Source organism: Cornus florida, unplaced genomic scaffold (genome assembly GCF_030987335.1).
Source record: "Cornus florida cultivar Cherokee Brave unplaced genomic scaffold, ASM3098733v1 CherokeeBrave_3.0.0_Hap2_Chr06, whole genome shotgun sequence".
Taxonomy (NCBI): Eukaryota; Viridiplantae; Streptophyta; class Magnoliopsida; order Cornales; family Cornaceae; genus Cornus; species Cornus florida.
The window spans coordinates 59,752,250-59,768,537 of NW_026775576.1; positions in this window are offsets into that span (position 1 = coordinate 59,752,250).

Here is a 16,288-nt window from a genome sequence, read left to right on the forward strand (position 1 = left end):
GAGCGGATTTCATTAATCTATCAACTATCACCCAAATGGAGTCATGTCCCCATTTTGATCTTGGAAGTCCCATTACAGAATCCATGGTTACATGCTCCCATTTCCACTGTCGAACCGGTAATGGCTGCAACAAACCCGCTGGTTTCTGATGTTCAGCTTTCACTCATTGACATACCAAACACTTTACCACAAATTCTGCAATTTCTCGTTTCATATTGTTCCACCAGTAGTATTCCCTCAAATCTCTGTACATTTTAATACTTCTCGGATGCATAGCATATATAGAACTGTGGGCTTCATCTAAAATATCTTTCTTCAAAGAAACATCATTTGGAACACAAATTCGACTTTTAAAATACAAAGTCCCCTCATCTCTAATTGTAAATTCAGTTTGCATACCTTCTTGAGCTTCCTTTCTTTTCTTATCCAAGAATGCATCATGACTTTGTAACTCCTTAATTCGATCAAGTAACAAAGGTCTCACCGTAACATGTGCAAAGAATGCTCCTTTATTAGTAACTATTAATTCAACTCCCATCAATCTCAACTCCATAATATTTGCCACCCGTGCATACTGTACACAAGATAATCTCCCTGAAGACTTCCTACTCAAAGCATATGCTACTACATTGGTTTTTCCAGGATGATGGTGAATATTACAATCATAATCTTTAATTAACTCCATCCAACGTCTCTGTCTCAAATTTAAGTCCTTCTGTGTAAACAAATACTTCAAACTCTGATGATCTGTAAATATTTCACAAATTTCACCATATAGATAATGCCTCCACAATTTTAAAGCAAAAACAATAGCAGCTAACTCCAAGTCATGTGTAGGATAATTCAATTCATGATTCTTCAATTGTCTGGAAGCATATGCAATTACCTTGCCATGCTGCATCAAAACACATCCCAGACCCTGATGTGAAGCATTAGTGTAAATCACAAAACCTTCGCCACCACACAGAATAGTTAACACTGGGGCTGACATTAATTTTTTCTTCAATTCTTCAAAACTTCTTTGGCATTCCTCACTCCACACAAACTTTACTTCCTTCTGGGTCAACTTTGTTAATGGTAATACGATACTAGAAAACCCTTGGATGAACCTCCGGTAATAACCTGCAAATCCCAGAAAACTTTTGACTTTTGTCACATTAGTAGGCCTTTCCCATTTCACCACTGCTTCCACTTTTGATGGGTCAACATAAATACCATCCCCAGATACTACATGCCCCAAAAATACAACTTTATCAAGCCAAAACTCACATTTGCTGAACTTAGCAAAAAGTTGTTTTCCCGTAACATCTGTAGTACAATTCTTAAATGCTTTTCATGTTCATCCACACTCCGAGAATATATCAAAATATCATCGATGAAGACAATAACAAATGAGTCAACATACGGATGAAATAATCGATTCATTAAATCCATAAACACCGCTGGAGCATTAGTTAACCCAAAAGGCATTACCAAAAACTCATAATGGCTATATCGAGTTCAGAAAGCAGTTTTAGAAATATCACTATCCTTTACTTTCAACTGGTGATATCCTGACCTCAAGTCAATCTTAGAAAACACCCCTGCCCCTTGCAACTGATCAAACTGATCATCAATTCGTGGCAATGGATACTTGTTTCTGATGGTTGCCTTATTTAACTGTCTGTAATCAATACAAAACCGCATAGTACCATCCTTTTTCTTGACAAATAGCATCGATGCACCCCACGATGAAATACTGGGTCGAATGAAGCCCTTATCTAGTAGGTCTTGCAATTGTACATTCAACTCTTTCAATTCTGTCGGTGCCATTCGATATGGAGCAATGGAAATTAGAGTTGTTCCTGGTACCAGCTCAATGGTAAAATCTACCTCTCTATCCACTGGTAACTCCGGTAATTCTTCTGGAAACACATCTGTGAATTCCCTTACTACTGGTACATTTTCAAGTGTCACCTCTTTATTTTCAGTATCAACCACATAAGCCAAGTAACCCTGACATCCTTTCTTCAACAACTTTCTAGTTTGTATCGTTGATATGAGACAGTGTGGAATAACATTTCTTTCTCTTGTAAATCTAAATTATGGCTCCCCTGGTATCTTAAATACAACTTCTTTTGGGAAACAATCTATTGAAGCATGATACGCAGACAGTCAATTCATACCCAAAATGATATCAAAATCTGGTATACCCAACGGTATCAAATTCACCTTTAACTGTCTATCTCCCAATTGTAAAACACAGTCCTGATATTCATTTACAACCACTACCACTTCCCCCATTGGTGTAGAAATAAACAATTTACTATCTAATGATGAAAGTGTTCTACCCAAATGCATAGCAATAGATGATGCAACAAATGAATGGGTTGAGCTAGGGTCAATAAGCACAGTAACATTTTTATCCAAAATAAAAAGTGTAGCTGTCACCACTTCTAGTGTTGCTTGAGCATCCTGAAGTGTCATAGCAAACACTCTTCCTTGGGCTTGTGAACCACTGGTAACACCTCTACCTTCTCTGGACGAGCTCCCCTGTGCAAAACCTCTACCAGAACCAGCAACACTACCTACTGAGGTCACTCCTGTCAACATAGGACAATCTCTCTTCCGATGACCCGGCTGATGGCAATGATAGCACTTTTCTGTTTTCAACACAGGACAATCCTTCTTCTGATGGCCTTCCTTTCCACACTGGAAACACCCCCTGCCAGTTCCACGTCCTCCAAAGCTACCTTGTTGTATAGATTGTTGTTCAGAAAGCCCTTGACCTCTTCCAATACCTGATGTCTGCCCTTGAGATTCATTACCCCTTCCCCTTCCATACCGTGACCTTTGACTTTTTTGACTTGAAATTCCTTCACCTCCTATTGATTGTGATAACTCAGATCTATTTCTTTTGTATTGTTCCCTTCTTTCTTGTAATTCTTTCACATCCCTTTCGGTAATCATGGCTTTATTCACAAGTCTATTGTAATATGTTTCCTCAAACACAGAAACTCTGGACTTAATAGCCGCCTCTAAACCAACTTGGAATTTTATACATTTATCTTCTTTATTCTGTACAAACTTGGGTGCAAACCTCGATAAAGCTGTACACTTAACTTCATAATCAACTACAGACATTCTATCTTGTTTTTATAGAATAAACTCCCGTTCCTTCTCTTTTCTGTAACTTGGAGGAAAATATTTCTCATAGAATGCTTTAACAAATGGATTCCATAATATCACCTCTTTCTCTCCTGGAATGAGCAATAAATGTTTTGTCGTGTCCCACCAATAACTAGCTTCATTTTTGAACATAAATGTAGCTAAGTTTACATTCTGGTCTTCTGCTGCACCCATCACTGCAAATATCGATTCCATTCTTCTTACCCACCTCTCTACTTGTTCTAGTTTGGTAGTACCTGAAAATTCTAGGGGTGTTAACTTGATAAACCTCTCATAATCTGAGCCTTTCTTTCCTTTCTATTGTCTTTCCAGCCTTTCTTGTATCATCATTTGATTTGCCATAAATTGTTTGTTTTGTTCTGGTAAGTCTGTTATCGCCTTCTCCATTTTCTGCATACCAGTTAAGTACTCCTGTTCTCTTCTCATACCACCTTGAATAGGTTGTTCCACTTCAGCCTCAACAGGAACATAAGAGGCTTCTTCCTCAATTCTATGATAACCACTTCCTCCTTCCATTACTTTTTATCTGCAATGAATTTTGAATATAACAACATATATATATATATATATATATATATATATATATATATATATATATAATACATAATTACCAAATATATTTGTTAGTATAAAATCAAGTCAAAGAAATGACTTTACTACGCACTTCCTATTGCCACTGCCAGTCAAGACTCTTACGACCACCAGAACCTAGAAAACCTAGGCTCTGATACCAAAAGTTGTCACACCCCAACCCAGTTTACACTATTTAATAAATTGAACAAATTGGAATGCATCCAACCATCTGCATTAACCTCATTTATACATGACATTATCCTACATCAGAGTACCTGCTTAACAGTTTACAATTAAAGATAAATTATAAATCCACCTCGCAAGTTCTAAAAAAACTAAACAAGTAACTTCAAGTCATAATATTAAGTTTTACTACAATATTTACATTTTATACAAAAGACGTTCCATGGTTCTTTTCTCCATTCACACATAACACTCTAGACTTGGTAGTAGTAACCCAACCTGATACCTGAAAAATATAAATATGGAAGGAATGAGCTTAAAGCCCAATGAATGCAACACTACTACATCAGAGTAATATAAGCAAATATTATCTACTAACTTCAATTAAACTTCATTAACATATTACAAGTATTAAAATATAGTACTCTCCTTCTAAGCCAGAGTAGGGACCTTATATAATATAATACTCTCCTTCTAGGCTAGAGTATGGACCTTATTTAAATATAGTACTCTCCTTCTTGGCCAGAGTATGGACCCTTTTTAATGTAGTACTTTTCTTCCAGGCCAAAGTATGGACCTTATATAATATAATCAAGTTATATATATATTCATCTTCAATTCACATAAACCACTGCAATACTTCAATTAAACATATCCAAGAATAAACTTCCAGTGAGTACACTCACCTTGGCTACTTCCTGACTTATCTACTTATCCCTTGGTAATGTCGAAGTTGTAAACTCCTTTTCCTTGCCTATACAACATTTATAATCATGTCATATATATTTCTAAAGAAAATTTAAACAATTTAATCCTCAATTCAAATATAAATCCCAGCCTTGGTATGTAATTGTAATTGGAGTACCATATAGATTAATTTCAGGGCAGTAATTAAAATCATGTCAGAATTGTATCACTTCATATAATTTAACAATTTAACTAGGAAAGAAATAATGATAGAAATTTGGTTCAAGAGCACCTCAATAAGTAAAGTATTGACAATTTAAATAATAAAAATTTTCAATATAAAATTTAAACTACAAAATTTTCTACCTTTACACGATTTTTCCCTAACTTTCCTTAATTGTTTCCTCTTCCTTATACTATTTCTACTTTCCTTCATTCTCCTTATTTCTCTCTCTTTCAATCTCCTCTCTGACTTCGATAATATATTTCTATCCATTTATTGCATGCTTTCTCAGATTACTCACCATATATATATATATATATATATATATAGATAGATATAGATATATCACCTCAACAAGTCAAACTGCTTAACAATTCTTTCCCTTTCAGATAATTTAGAACTTGAATGTATCAAATTAAATAAATGGCAATCTACATGAGTTATATAAAAATTCATAAATCAGACTATCCATGGAAAGTTGAAATATTAAACATCAAATATAATTTCTTTACCTTAGGTTGAATCCAACAAAGATTGTAGAGAATTTTCCTTCTTTTTCTACAGAACACCCACTTTCTAATTCTATCTCTCTTCTTTTCTCACTCTCTTTCACTTTCCTTATTTCCTTTTCTGGTTTGGCTTCTCTAGTCCCGCTGTTTCTTTTCTTTTTCTACACACCTTTAATTTTAGCATACTGGTTCGGAGAACCCCCCAAACGAAAGAGGTAAAATAATGTATATATGAAACTTTTATTAGGTGTGTGACGTGTGTCCAAGCCTGCTCATGCTCTCTTTCTTAATTTATTCCTTAAATAATTCATCCAATGCTTACTAGAAAGCTCCTATATAAATACATATCTATATAAGTCCCATGATATGTATATATATATACATGGTGCTGTCAACTGTTAGTTTCAATATATAGTTATCCACCAAACTTGAAATGTATAAAGCCAGCTCACCAACTTTAAATCTTCCAAAGAAAAGCTTAGAAATCATAAAATATTAAGTACATATAAAAGGCATCATCATGTATTTTTAACACCATCACACTCACGCATCATATATGTATTTCAATATACATACCCTTTTCATTTACTATAAATATATATATTTCTTTTCTTCCCATTATCTGCCACTACCTCAATAATCTTTAATTGATACCATACACATGAATAGATAACAAACATGTCCAAATACTTCCAGGTACCATGTACCGTGCATGTGTGAACAATTCTCATACTTGAAATTAATTGTTTATAAACAATAAACTTTCTTATTTTTGTTTTCCTAACTCAATTAAATATAAATATTTAAACTGAAATAAATATTAATAAACTCATAATAATAAATAAAGAATTAAATTAGATCAGATAAAAATTCGGGATGTGATATTCCCTCTAGGCTACATTAACTCCACGGACCCTCGGTACCTCCTTGGCGTCCGGGTTTTTCACAAAATCCTTTTTATCAAAACATTTTCCAAAAAAACCCCTTTCTTTGATTCATTTCAAATCAACTTTCCCAATTATTTGCCCAATGCCATGCATGAATGTCTTATGCCATTTCATGCCATGTCAATACTCATAATCATACATTTAATTCAAGTCTAAACCACTTAGCATGCTTTACAAGAATTTTAAAAAAAATAAATAAAAATAAATAAATACAACAAGCTTACATTCAACAATAATAAAGCATAGTAAGCATTTAGAACATGAAATTAATTGACACAAGCATGTTTTTTCATGTAATTTCAACTAAACACATAGTCACATACTTTGTTTATAACAATTTAATCATTTTAAAAGAAAAATCAATACAATTAATGTCGTGCTCGGGTTTTTCCCGACCTGTTTTTTTGGATTTTTATAAAAATATTTTGTTTTATCCATTTATGTAATGTGTACACGAGTGCAACCTTTTTTTTATGAAACTTTTAAAAGTTTAATATTCTTCAGTTCAAGATGATTACCTGTTCCCCCACCTAAACTTAATTGATATTAAGTGACCATTTGAGGATAATTTGGTCAAAAACACTTAAAAGTTTATGTAAAAATGTTTTTGCAGGGATGTGCATTTACAGTATAAGGGTTATACTAAACGCTTACGGGTTAGAAAATTAAATGGGCTTAATGTGACGGAGTGGCTACGGCCTATATTTTATTTTATTTGGAGTAGGGCAAATTTATTAATAATAGGAGTCGTCACCTAGCATAGGATTACGGTGTGCTAGGTTGCCTCTGACGTCTAAGGACTTTGGAAAAATAGATGGACACATGAGAGGTCTAATTTGGGCCCTAACATATTTGACATCCACTTAGTCTACGAAAACCAGATTAATGGGCTCGGTGGTTTGGTTGTGCATGGGAAATGTGTTAGGCACCCCACGACACCCATCGAACACGGTTACCTTACTTTTTATATTGCATTCTTGAGAAGAAACATATGTGTAATTTTAAAAAGATATTTTATTTAATAATGCTTTAAAGGCTGTAATCTTATTTATAGGCAAATGAGATGTTTTCATAGTTTGAGAAATATATATTTAAACATATGAGTTTTATATATTTTAGATATTGATGTGACCTGACCTAGGTTGCCTACATACCTCATCTCATCAAAGGTGAGGATCAGGTCAAATGTAGGAAAAATATTTCTAAGGAAACTGGTAATTTAGAAAAGTATATATATATCTCTAAGGAAGTTTATATGCTTTAGGAAGCTAATATTTAATTATATATATATATTATTTCATTTCTAGAAAATATGATTTCCAAAAATATGGCTTTAGGTAATATTTTAAAAGATACTAATGCCAAATAAAAATAAGATATTGTTTTAAAAATATTTTAGAGTATTTAATTTCTGAGTAAAGATTTCATTTAAGAAATATATATCTATATATATATATACACACACACACACACAGAGGTATATTTTAGAAAATATAATATTTTTAAAATATATTATTTCTAAAGCAAAATAAGAGTTTTTAGAAAATATTATTTCTAAGAAATATAAGATTTCATAAATATGATTTAAGGGCATATTTTATCTAGAAAATATGATTTCTAAAGGGGAATAAGATTTAAGAACACATGAATTTAGGAAAAAGAAAAACAATTTTATGTTTATGATCTTTGCAATTTTATGTTTATTTGATAAAATTAAGAAGAAAAGATTTCCTAGGAAATACAATTATAAAGGACAATAATTTTCGGAGATAATACGCCCCAAAATCCTAAATACATGAACTCTTATCTCGTATTAAGATTTGACATGACTTTCCTTACACAACCACAACTTTACAATAAAAATAATTAAACAAAGAAGTGGATGAAAACCACTCTCTAATTTATTAAATCGATACAACCATAATATTAAACAACCTTGTCAAAAATAATCCATGATAACTGGACAAAATGAACTAACTCTCAAAAAAAATATCGTCATTCTTATTACAATGCGAAAATTGAACTAAACCAAAGAATGCGACAAGCAAGCCAAAATCCATCACCATCATGTAATCCCATCCCGTTCTTACTCAACGTGTACCTGAAATGTGATAATGGGGTGAGCTCACAAGCTCAGCAATAAATGCTAAACACAATCATCGTTCAGCAAATTAACCTTACCTTATATTCCTGTATATATAAGAAACTCAAATAAGTTCATTATTCAAATGTGTATAACCCAGTTAATTATAAACTTAATAAATAACCATCTTTTATTTTTAATAAATCGGCATATCTTACATGAGCCCCGGGCTCCCGTCCAACAAAATGGTGTGAATCGTATAGTCCCTGACTACCAAAAACACATGTGTGGCTGGATTGTACGTCTACTTCCCAGATGATCCCTGATCACGTCCACACAATAAGGGCTCATTAGACCCATGTCCATAACAAAAGGGTAGTGCACTCCCAAATAGGTAGGTCCCTGACCATACCCATGAGTCATCATAGGGTCGGTCCCTGACTGCCCTCCGACTAATCCAAACTCATCATTATTAACTATGGTGAATTATGATAGACATTATTAATTAATAATTTAAATTAATAAGCAATACTCCCGAACACACTTTTAATTTAAAACAAAACCCTAAAGACCCAACTAGTGGGAGTACAGAAATTCTGGACACTCTCTAATATTATATATAAATCCCTGTAACATTTTTGAGTCAAACCTTTAATAATTTTTCCGCACTCTCCATTAATTGGTTTTTTTTTTCAAGTTTTAATTTGGTTAAATTATCTAAACAGTATCTAAAAAACAGGATTTCATCACAATTTATTTCAATATGCTTACACAGAGTAATATAGAATTTCCTGTAATTTTGAAATATGATCACTATTTTTCTTTCCTAATTTAATTAAATCAAGATCACTTAAAAGAAAATAATTAAAAATAATATTGAATCTCTATGGACACAACAGTGAACCCAAAATAACAGATTTAGAAAGTGACACGGAAACCCAGTTAAAAACGCATATGGGTCTCTCTCTCTCATTCACTTGTCCCTTGACTGCTAGTGGTTACACAAACCCACTACATCACCATCATCCGAATATGATTCCCAATATGCTATTAGCAATTAATTATGGAAATCTATAGTTACATCTAATCTAACCCACTAGCAGGAGTCATTCTAAATAAAATTACTTATATAAGAGGTCTAACATGCATATATACGTACATAACTATTTATATATATATATATATATATATATATATATATATATATATATATATATATATTTGCAGCTTCACAGTACTCCAACAAAGTTAACAGAGCAGGTTCACGCCTCTAAATTCCATGATATGCTTCCACAAATCTCCTTAGTTCTTCAACCATATATGCCACATATATTATATCACATATATACCAATAGATCATAACAGGAACCCATCTATAATAATCATTGAAATCCTTTGAATGGAAACTGTACATTGCATTATGTAAAACTTTAAATTCAACTTACCAATAATAACATGCCTAGACTAAACCATCCTAACTAAATCCTTGATTTTGAGTTCTACGATCAAACTTAATTTAATTATTTAGAACAAATAATTTCTTTTATTGGAACCTAATAATTTAAGAAAACAAGTGCACAATTGTACTAGTATAATCCTAACTTTAAGAATAATATTTCTACAATTTATTTAAAACACACAAATTAGATTTTTTTTAAGATTTATCATAATCAAGTTTCAAATATATATAAAAATACAATGCAAGATTAACTTGCCTTAAATATCGTTTCACCTTCCTTTTCAGACTCGACTATTGAAATATAATTTCTCCTTCTTCTCTAGGCAATTTCTCAGTCACCGTCTACCTTCTGGCTACCACAGACGTCAACTTTAAATATCACTCTCAATATCTCACGCTTCTCTCTTCTTTTCTTTCTTTTTTTTTTTTTTTTGTTTTACAAATAATATCTCTATAGAACTGATACGACATGAGTTATAAAAGATAATTATAACTGAGGTTGAGATAGTTTAGGATTCCTTTTTGAAATTTAAATTTTAAAAACTCTAATATCTTTAATTTAACATTCAAATAATAAATAATAAATAATAAAATATAATATACGAAATTTAAGGGTTTTACATTCTACCCACCTAAAAAGAAATTTCGTCCTCGAAATTTGCATACCTTATTCGAAGAGTTGTGGGTACTTTTCCTTCATTTCTGACTCTAGCTCCCAAGTAGCCTCTCTCTCGTCCTGATGATTCCACTGCACCTTCACCAAAGGTATCTCTGCCCGCCTCAACTGTTTCACCATACTGTCAACAATGCGAACAGGCATCTCAGCATAGGTTGCATTAGGACGAATCTGGACCTCTGTGCAGTCAATGGCCTGAGTTTCATCCCTCAAGCACCTCCTCAACATGGAGACATGGAAAACATCATAAACAGTAGATAGTCTGGGTGGTAAAGCTAATCTATACGCCACCTCCCCAATCCTCTCTGTGATCTCAAAAGATCCAATGAATCGAGGAGCTAACTTCCCTTTCTTCCTGCCAAATCTCGTAACCCCCTTCATTGGTGATACTTTCAAGAACACCAAGTCACCCATACTAAACTCCAAAGCACGACGGCGTCGATCTACATAGCTCTTCTGTCGACTCTGAGCTGTGCGAAGTCTATCTCGAATGATGGCAACCTTCTCCGTAGTCTCTTGTGATACCAAACTGTCACGCCCCAAAATCCTAAATACATGAACTCTTATCTCGTATTAAGATTTGACATGACTTTCCTTACACAACCACAACTTTACAATAAAAATAATTAAATAAAGAAGTGGATGAAAACCACTCTCTAATTTATTAAATCGATACAACCATAATATCAAACAACCTTGTCAAAAATAATGCATGATAACTGGACAAAATGAACTAACTCTCAAAAAAAATATCGTCATTCTTATTACAATGCAAAAATTGAACTAAACCAAAGAATGCGACAAACAAGCCAAAATCCATCACCATCATGTAATCCCATCACGTTCTTACTCAACGTGTACATGAAATGTGATAATGGGGTGAGCTCACAAGCTCAGCAATAAATGCTAAACACAATCATCGTTCAGCAAATTAACCTTACCTTATATTCCTGTATATATAAGCAACTTAAATAAGTTCATTATTCAAATGTGTATAACCCAGTTAATTATAAACTTAATAAATAACCATCTTTTATTTTTAATAAATCGGCATATCTCACATGAGCCCCGGGCTCCCGTCCAATAAAATGGTGTGAATCGTATAGTCCCTGACTACCAAAAACACACGTGTGGCTGGATTGTATGTCTACTTCCCAGATGATCCCTGATCACGTCCACACAATAAGGGCTCATTAGACCCATGGCCATAACAAAAGGGTAGTGCACTCCCAAATAGGTAGGTCCCTGACCATACCCACGAGTCATCATAGGGTCGGTCCCTGACTGCCCTCCGACTAATCCAAACTCATCATTATTAACTATGGTGAATTATGATAGACATTATTAATTAATAATTTAAATTAATAAGCAATACTCCCGAACACACTTTTAATTTAAAACAAAACCCTAAAGACCCAACTAGTGGGAGTACAGAAATTCTGGACACGCTCTAATATTATATATAAATCCCTGTAACATTTTTGAGTCAAACCTTTAATAATTTTTCCGCACTCTCCATTAATTGGTTTTTTTTTTCAAGTTTTAATTTGGTTAAATTATCTAAACAGTATCTAAAAAACAGGATTTCATCACAATTTATTTCAATATGCTTACACAGAGTAATATAGAATTTCCTGTAATTTTGAAATATGATCACTATTTTTCTTTCCTAATTTAATTAAATCAAGATCACTTAAAAGAAAATAATTAAAAATAATATTGAATCTCTATGGACACAACAGTGAACCCAAAATAACAGATTTAGAAAGTGACACGGAAACCCAGTTAAAAACGCATATGGGTCTCTCTCTCTCATTCACTTGTCCCTTGACTGCTAGTGGTTACACAAACCCACTACATCACCATCATCCGAATATGATTCCCAATATGCTATTAGCAATTAATTATGAAAATCTATAGTTACATCTAATCTAACCCACTAGCAGGAGTCATTCTAAATAAAATTACTTATATAAGAGGTCTAACATGCATATATACGTACATAAATATTCATATATATATATATATATATATATATATATTTGCAGCTTCACAGTACTCCAACAAAGTTAACAGAGCAGGTTCACGCCTCTAAATTCCATGATATGCTTCCACAAATCTCCTTAGTTCTTCAACCATATATGCCACATATATTATATCACATATATACCAATAGATTGAAATCCTTTGAATGGAAACTGTACATTGCATTATGTAAAACTTTAAATTCAACTTACCAATAATAACATGCCTTGACTAAATCATCCTAACTAAATCCTTGATTTTGAGTTCTACGATCAAACTTAATTTAATTATTTAGAACAAATAATTTCTTTTATTGGAACCTAATAATTTAAGAAAACAAGTGCACAGTTGTACTAGTATAATCCTAACTTTACGAATAATATTTCTATAATTTATTTAAAACACACAAATTAGATTTTTTTAAGATTTATCATAATCAAGTTTCAAATATATATAAAAATACAATGCAAGATTAACTTGCCTCAAATATCGTTTCACCTTCCTTTTCAGACTCGACTATTGAAATATAATTTCTCCTTCTTCTCTAGGCAATTTCTCAGTCACCGTCTACCTTCTGGCTACCACACACGTCAACTTTAAATATCACCTTCCTTTTCAGACTCGACTATTGAAATATAATTTCTCCTTCTTCTCTAGGCAATTTCTCAGTCACCGTCTACCTTCTGGCTACCACACACGTCAACTTTAAATATCACTCTCAATATCTCACGCTTCTCTCTTCTTTTCTTTTTTTTTTTTTTTCTTTTTTTTTTTTTTGTTTTACAAATAATATCTCTATAGAACTGATACGGCATGAGTTATAAAAGATAATTATAACTGTGGTTGAGATAGTTTAGGATTCCTTTTTGACATTTAAATTTTAAAAACTCTAATATCTTTAATTTAACATTCAAATAATAAATAATAAATAATAAAATATAATATACGAAATTTATGGGTTTTACATTCTACCCACCTAAAAAGAAATTTCGTCATTCAAATAATAAATAATAAATAATAAAATATAATATACGAAATTTATGGGTTTTACATTCTACCCACCTAAAAAGAAATTTCGTCCTCGAAATTTGCATACCTTATTCGAAGAGTTGTGGGTACTTTTCCTTCATTTCTGACTCTAGCTCCCAAGTAGCCTCTCTCTCTCGTCCTGATGATTCCACTACACCTTCACCAAAGGTATCTCTGCCCGCCTCAACTGTTTCACCATACTGTTAACAATGCGAACATGAATTTAGGAAAAAGAAAAACAATTTTATGTTTATGATCTTTGCAATTTTATGTTTATTTGATAAAATTAAGAAGAAAAGATTTCCTAGGAAATACAATTATAAAGGACAATAATTTCCGGAGATAATACAATCCTAAAAAGGCATGCATGGTTACTTGAATATACGATTTCATAAAAATTATATATATATATTTGGGAAATAGTAACCCAAAAGAGAATGATATTTTTTGGAAGGCTTGTTTTAGGAAACAATGACTTAAGGAAAATATATGATTCCATTATAGAAAATAGAATTATTAAAGAAAACTATAATTTTAGAAAATACGATATTTTGGAAATCTGATAAAAAAAATATGATTCTATTATAGAAAATAGAATTATTAAAGAAAAACTATAATTTTAGAAAATACCATATTTTGGAAATCTGATAAAAAATATAGTTTCGAAAGAAAAATAAGATAAAAATATGAAGAACTACTATATTCAGAAAATAATATTTCTTAAAAAAATATGATTTTTAGAACAAAGTTTATTTTACTTTAGAAAAGATAACGAATGGGTTTTATTATTTATTTTTAGAAAATATAATTTCATTTCTTTAATTCATTAGTAAACTAAAAGATCTATAGTCTCTTTTATTTAAAGAAATACATTATTGTTTGAAAATATTATTTCCCACTATCATTATTTAATAGTTAGAAAATATGAATCTAAAGAACACATTATTATAATGTAAGAGAAGTAGAGTTACAATATATGCAAAGTGATTAAGATTTACATGGATTAGAATAATGCCTTCAAACCAAAATTCTTGTTACAGCTAAATTATAACTATAGTATCAATGACAACTATGGTGTCATGAAATCATGTTGACTATAATAAATATAAAAAAAATTGATATGGCTCACGTGACAATTTAAATGCCATGAGATTAAGTAGACAATGAAAGAAATAAGATCCTCGTGATAAATATGTGTCATGCAATTACTAAGCGTGACAGTAAGGGAAACATATATGTAATACCTTAACAAAATAGATATACAAGAGAAAGGGGTAACTATTTAAATCATATAAATTCATCCATAACAATTTAAAACAAGAAAACAATGGTTTGAAAAGCAGCTTTTGTCTTCTGATTTTTTTTAGTATGGCTTGCCTTATGCCTCTTTTTATTTCTAGTTGCACAGAGCTTTGACTTGCATTCGGAAGACCCAAAGAAGCTTGGAGGCGCAGAGCTTTGATTCCAACTCAGGCTATTGGATGATTGGAGCTTGCTAAACGCTACTGAGACAATGGGGAGAAGTTTGCGTAAATTACACTTAGACCCTCCGAAGTTAGGTCATATTTCAGCCAGATGAAGATTTTGGTTTTAACTTTCACTTACACCCTAATCTACTTTTTGACTTCTGATACATGTGAATTGACTATTTTACCTTCAATTTTTTTAATACAATATATATATATATATAATCTTAAATGACAAAAAAGCCCATACTATATATATATGTGTGGGTGTATATATATATATATATATTCAACACCTATATATATATATATATTTGTCACCTATATATATATATATCTGTGGGTGTATATAAATATATATATATATATTTAACACCGGCAGCTCCCACCATTAACAACACCTCCATCACCACCAACGTCCTACCCTAACACCTGCACCACCAACCCATCCAAAACCAAACTGCACCCCTACCCAACACCTCATCACCACCACCCACCTAAAACCAAACCCAAAAATACACAAAATCCCATCCCATCTACTGCCGAAATGGACGTTGATGACAGAATCGAAGGCGAAGTCGATTGTTGAAGACGATGTTGAAGAGCAAGTTGATATCGGCGGCCGGTGTCGGATTACAACCTCTATGGTGGCCCAATCAATATATCTCGGCAGTGAGACATCGGATTACAAGCTTACAGCCTCGACGACGTCGTAATCGGCGGCAAAAATCCTCATATCGTGCTCCGGCGGGAGGGTTTGTGAGAAGGGAGAAAATTAATGAGGTAGCTACAGTCGCGTATCTGTGTGGAGAGAGGTAACTACAGTCGCGGCGGCGGTGAAAGAGGTCGTGGTGGAGGTGGTCGCTATGGCGGCGGGAGAGACGATGGGATCAATTCGCCGATGACGACGATTTGTCAAGTCAAACGGCGACGACAGTAGAGACGTTGAATCCTTGTCTTCTTTCTTCGATTTAGGGTTTCTTTCCCACTTTCCACCAAATCACACACACATATATATATCACCCACACCATATACCACCCTCGCCGGCCCGCCGCATCACAGCTCCACAACCCACAGCCACATCCGACGTCGTCATCGCTGATTGCTCTGACTAGACGCCCGTCGTTGCTTTGTCGTCGCTTGGGAACACGCCGATATGAACTGAGGTCGCCGGAATTGAGTTTTTGGTCACAAATATGAGGTCAAAGGGTAGTATAGGCTTTTAACACTTCAAAAGTCCTAAAATTCATATTTGGGGT